We start from the raw sequence: 5807 nt of genomic DNA, 5'->3' as shown, positions 1-5807 counted from the left end.
AGAGACTGTTTAGTAAAGAGTGTACAGCTACGTTTTCAGAATTCGGGGACGAATTCTTTTGAGGGGGGAAGAATGTAATAACCCTCACGAGCAGATATAATTTTGGTCGAGAAAATTCTTTAAGATCAGTTTGAAGATTGATCGATCAGAATTTAAATAAAAATCGACACGGTGAATTAATCTCGACGGGGCTGTCTTTTGGTCAAAAAACCATCTCTTGATGGTTCTGGTCGAGTGTTAATTATTATTGTCGATTTTTATTCATGCTGGGCGAGTTTATTCAGAGCAGGACGAGATTCGAATGATGAAAAATATTTAGTCGAAACAGTCCGAAAAATATCGACAAAACTCTGAAAATTATTTCTGAACAGTCACATGTCTTGCACCTTCTAGCCTACTTGCTTCCTCAGTAATTAGGTCACATGACCTGCACCTACTTGCTTGCCTGCTTGCTCATTAGAAGTCACATGCTGGTCACAAGCTACTTGCTTCAGCTTCTTGTAGCTTTCTTCATGGGAAGGAAAAGTTCAGCTGCTTGTGCTGCTTGGTGTGCTGAAGCATGTCTCCACCTGTCTAGCCTCAGCTTTGCCTTGTGTGGGAGTAAACCCTCATCTGAAGTAACTCCTTAAGCTTTAAAACACATTCTTCTCTCCTTTGTACGTTCATAACCTGCAAGAAAAACCAGAGAAAAATTCAGAGAGAAAGAGAGAAAGAAGAGAGAAAAATCTGTGAGAAAAACTAGTTGCAAAATTCAGAAAAAAATTCAGAGAAGAGAATTGAGCATGGACGAACCTTTCTCACCATCCTGTGACTTTAATCAGTGTGTTTTGGTGTTGTTAAGAGCTGAAGGTTTGGTGTCCAAGAGTTTAGAATCACCCAAGTTCTTTAGCCTTGGATTTTATCGGTAAGAACATATGGGTTTGATGAGATCAGTTTTGCTTGAGCTTCAGTTCTTGTTAGGTAACCAAAACGATTTGGTCTGTTTCTGATCTTGAACCTATCATGGGTACCTTGTCCTGATCAGGTTAGACGTGTGTTCAGCCTGAAGTTATATCAACCAAGTTCATCTTAAAGCTTGAGGAAATCGGTAAGCCATAGCTACTAGTTCAGAGAAGTTTTGTTTGGAACAAGTGGACTGATTTGTTAAGCTTCCTGTCCAGATTAGTTTTTAATCCTGTATGTGGATTGATCTTGGTTCAGTTATGTCTCTTAGATATTTTTTTTAAAAGGCTTAGCTGAACTGAATTATCCTTCAACCGAACTGAACTGCTTTGAACTAAGCTGCGTAGAGTTTCTGTTGGAATTAACCTGACTGATCTTGTATCCACACATTCTGAATCAGGAGTGACATGGAGTGTTATTAGTTGAGCTCGAGTCTAGTCTTCCTTAGCCAATCACATGGAATCAAAGGTGAGTCTAGATAGATGATTGATGAGTAGTGAATGAATATTTCTTGATTGAACGTACTGATTGTAGATGATTATAGGCTTTGTCTCTTGATCAATATTGAATTGGTAAGGTGTTTACTTAGTGTAAACACTTATTAAATATTTATGAATGATCATAGAGGTTTATTCCAAACCTTAGTACTTGTTCTCAGTACTAATACATATGTATAGTATTAAATATAATTAAGTATGGAAGTATTAATCATGTGAAGTCTTATTATAAACCTGTCTTCCAAAATATTCTCGTATGAATGATGATTACCGTGAATTGGTCCTGCGATATGGAACAAGGTCACGAAGACACGATGATGGGGTCGCACCCTGGAGGCCGTGTAACTGCATGCAGCGTTAGGTGTTCGATCTTTGAATATCTGATGGCGATGATGGTGATGCTAACTCGCTAGACTCATTTAGCCTTTGTGGTTTCTCGGGTCTGGTATATATATATATATATATAAATATGATTATATGAATGATATGAGACACGGGAATAGGAAGTGAGGTATATGATTAGATTCACAATGCTGGAAGGATATTCCTTATATATAAATATCCAGATATGGAATATATTTCCACTGAATACAAATGAAGTTGACTGCTTGAGATATTATTAATATATGTTGGGGTGCGGGACTAGGCTCACTGAGTAAACTAGTTACTCATGACTCATTTGTGATGCAGGTAACCAATAGGCGGGAGACCTTACTCTAGGACGGGAAGGAACAAAATTAGCCAGCGGTAGTTTTATTATCCTTGCAAAGTCATTCTGATATATCTTATGTATAAGATTTGTTGACCGAAAACCTCGAGGTTAATTTATAACAAATTTTGTAAGATGCTTTTGATTGATAGATAAAGAATGTTTTTTTTAAGTACTGGTTCCATATGATATTAGTCCTTGTCCGGACGAATTAACTATCGGGTATTGCTTTGTCGGGTTGAAAAGCCTAGAGTTATATCCGATAGGAGCGTTGGTGTTCTTTGGTTGTTGGTCTAAGGCGATCGGAAGTATTCTGAGAACCTCAGATCGACAATCGAGGAACATCGACCGTGTCATTTTTGGTCATCTACGATCGGGGGTGTCACAGACCTGGCCTCTGGGTATCATCAGATCCCCATTGCACCAGATGATGTGAGGAAGACAGCATTCGGAACTAGGTATGGCCACTATGAGTTTGTGGTTATGCCGTTCGGACTGACCAATGCACCTGCTGCATTCATGAAGATGATGAACGACATCTTCAGGGAATACTTGGACGAGTTTGTGATCATCTTCATTGATGATATACTCGTGTATTCCAAGACAAAGGAGGACCATGAAAGACATCTTAGGGCGGTGTTGGGCCGCCTGAGAGAACATAAGCTCTTTGCTAAGCTAAGCAAGTGTAGTTTCTGGCAGAAGAGCATTGGGTTCCTTGGGCATGTGGTGTCTGATAAAGGAGTCTCAGTGGATCAAGATAAGATCAAATGTATCCAGGAATGGCCACAGCCAAAGAATGCTACGGAAGTTAGAAGTTTCTTAGGGTTGGCTGTATATTACAGGAAATATGTCAAGGGGTTCTCGAGCATAGCTCAACCTATGACTAAGCTGACAGGCAAGGACGTGAGGTTCACATGGTCTGAGGAGTGTGCGAAAAGTTTTGCAGCACTGAAGAACATGTTGACTAATGCACCTGTCCTGGTGTTGCCTGAGGCTGATCAGCCTTATGTGGTGTATACGGATGCGTCCATAACCGGTCTTGGTTGTGTTTTGACACAACATGGGAAGGTGATAGCCTATGCTTCCCGACAGTTAAGGAAGCATGAGGGTAACTATCCGACCCATGATTTGGAGATGGCTGCAGTAGTATTTGCATTAAAGATATGGAGATCATATCTTTATGGTGCCAGGGTGAAAATACTCACAGACCATAAGAGCTTGAAGTAGATATTCACTCAGCCTGAGTTAAACTTAAGGCAGAGGAGGTGGATGGAGTTTGTTGCAGATTATGATCTGGACATAGCTTACCATCCTGGGAAAGCTAACCTAGTGGCTGATGCTTTGAGCCGCAGAAGGGCTGAAGTGTCATCTGAGAGGGAGGCGGATGAACTGGAAGGGATGATCATGTCCTTGAACCTCAACACCTTGGTTGGTTCAGATGAGCCATTGGGGTTGGAGGCAGTGAACCAGGCCGATCTCCTGACCAGGATCAGGCAAGCACAGGGCCTGGATGAAAATCTAAAGAAGGTAGCCGCCAATGACAAGACCGAGTACTAGACAACTGACAATGGTACCATCTTGGTCAATGGGAGGGTCAGTGTTCCTAATGATAAGGAACTCAAAGAAGAGATTATGAGACAGGCTCATAAGTCTAAGTTTTCAGTTCATCCTGGACTGAACAAGATGTATAGGGATCTGAAAAGGTACTACCATTGGGTGAGGATGAAATCTGATGTTGCAGAGTGGGTGGCTAAGTGTCCCACTTGTCAACTGGTGAAGGCAGAACATCAGGTTCCCAGTGGTCTACTTCAGAACCTACCCATACCAGAATGGAAATGGGATCACATCATAATGGATTTTGTTACTGGGTTTCCCACGACCAGGAATAAGAAAGATGCAGTATGGGTTGTGGTTGATCGGCTAACCAAGTCGGCTCATTTCCTGCCTATCAAGAAAGGGGATGGGGTCGACAGGATTGTGCAAGGTCTCGGACAGGGATCCAAGATTTACATCTTATTTCTGGCAGGATTTCCAAAAGGCCTTGGGAACCAGAGTGAATATGAGCACATCTTATCATCCTCAAACGGATGGGCAGTCTGAAAGGACAATCCAAACCTTGGAGGATATGCTAAGGGCATGTGTGTTAGACTGGGGAGAGTCTTGGGAAAAACACTTACCCTTAGTGGAGTTTGCTTACACAACAGCTTCCATACAAGCATTGGTATGTCGCCATATGAGGATTTGTATGGTAGGCCGTGCAGGACACCCCTATGCTGGACCCAAGTGGGGGAGCGTAGCATGTTGGGTCCTGAGATTGTAGAACAGACCACTGAGAAGATCAGGATGGTCAAAGAGAAGATGAAAGAGGCGCAGGACCGCCAAAAGAGCTATGCAGACAAGCGTAGGAAACATCTTGAGTTTGAGGTCAATGACCTGGTGTATCTGAAGATGATTACCTTTAAGGGTAGGACCAGGGTTTCTGGACGAAAGAAACTGGATCCTAGGTACTTGGGTCCATTCAGGATCATAGAGAGAGTGGGTGCAGTGGCATACAAGTTGGACTTGCCATCAGCAATGGATGCATACCACAATGTGTTCCATGTATCCCAACTCCAGAAATGCTTGTCTGAACAAGACATTGTCTTGCCCGAGATTCCTGCTGACCTTGGTAAGGACCTGGCTTTGGAAACCTTGTCGGTTCGGATTGTGGATCGGTCAGAGAAAGCTATGAGAAAGAAGAGAGTTCCCATGATCAAAATGGTGTGGGATTACAATGGTAAAGACCTCATCACATGGGAAACAGAAGCAAAAATGAAAGCTATGTATCCGGATTGGTACGAACAATTTCTTCCTGAGGAAACACTTAACATGGATTCGAGGACGAATCCCAAGTTAGTGGGGGAGACTTGTCATGTCCCCGATCCTAGATAGGATTGCCCGGACGGGCCATGGTGCGGGGAGACGCACCAGTCAGGTCATTAGACCTTGAGACAAGCGTATCATGGTCCTGAATGAAGGTTAAGGGCATCAGTCAGCTGAGACTTAACCAGGATACAATGGAAACAAGGGTAAAGGAGTTGAGTGAGTGTTTAGGCAGTTGGACGAGTGTTGGTTTGAGTTCAATCAGCTCGGTTCAGCTGGTATTCAGTTCACCATGATCTGTTCAGCTCATAGGAGCTGGTGGACTAGCTCACTCAGCTGGGAACAGCTGGAGGTCAGCTCAATCCGGTGAATGGTGTGTTCTGGTTTGGATCAGTGTGGACGAGTCCGGGACGGTTACTGGGCGAGCCGATGGTCCGGGTGCAGGACGGTTCGACCAAATTGGTCTTAGGCTTGGGACATATCATGCCCCCAATCCTGAATAGGATTGTTGGGACGGCCATGGTTCGAGGAAACGTGCAAGCCAGTCTTAGGACAACAAGGCAAGCATTCCATGGTCGAGAAAGAAGGTTAAGGACATAAGGAAACTTAGACTTAACCTTATACAAGCTAAGAGACAGCTAGGACGAGTAAGACGGTAACTGGATGAAGTGGACGAGTAGCTCGGCCAGCTCAAGGAAGCTAGGTTCAGTTCACTCCAGCTCAGTCCCTACTAAGTCAGCTCCACTAGCTGGACTACTAGCTCACTCAGCTGAGGCAGCTGAGAGTCAGCTCATCTC

This window comes from Brassica rapa, unplaced genomic scaffold (genome assembly GCF_000309985.2).
Source record: "Brassica rapa cultivar Chiifu-401-42 unplaced genomic scaffold, CAAS_Brap_v3.01 Scaffold0764, whole genome shotgun sequence".
Lineage (NCBI taxonomy): Eukaryota > Viridiplantae > Streptophyta > Magnoliopsida > Brassicales > Brassicaceae > Brassica > Brassica rapa.
The sequence above is the reverse complement of the archived record's forward strand: the minus strand, read 5'-3'. Positions refer to the sequence as shown.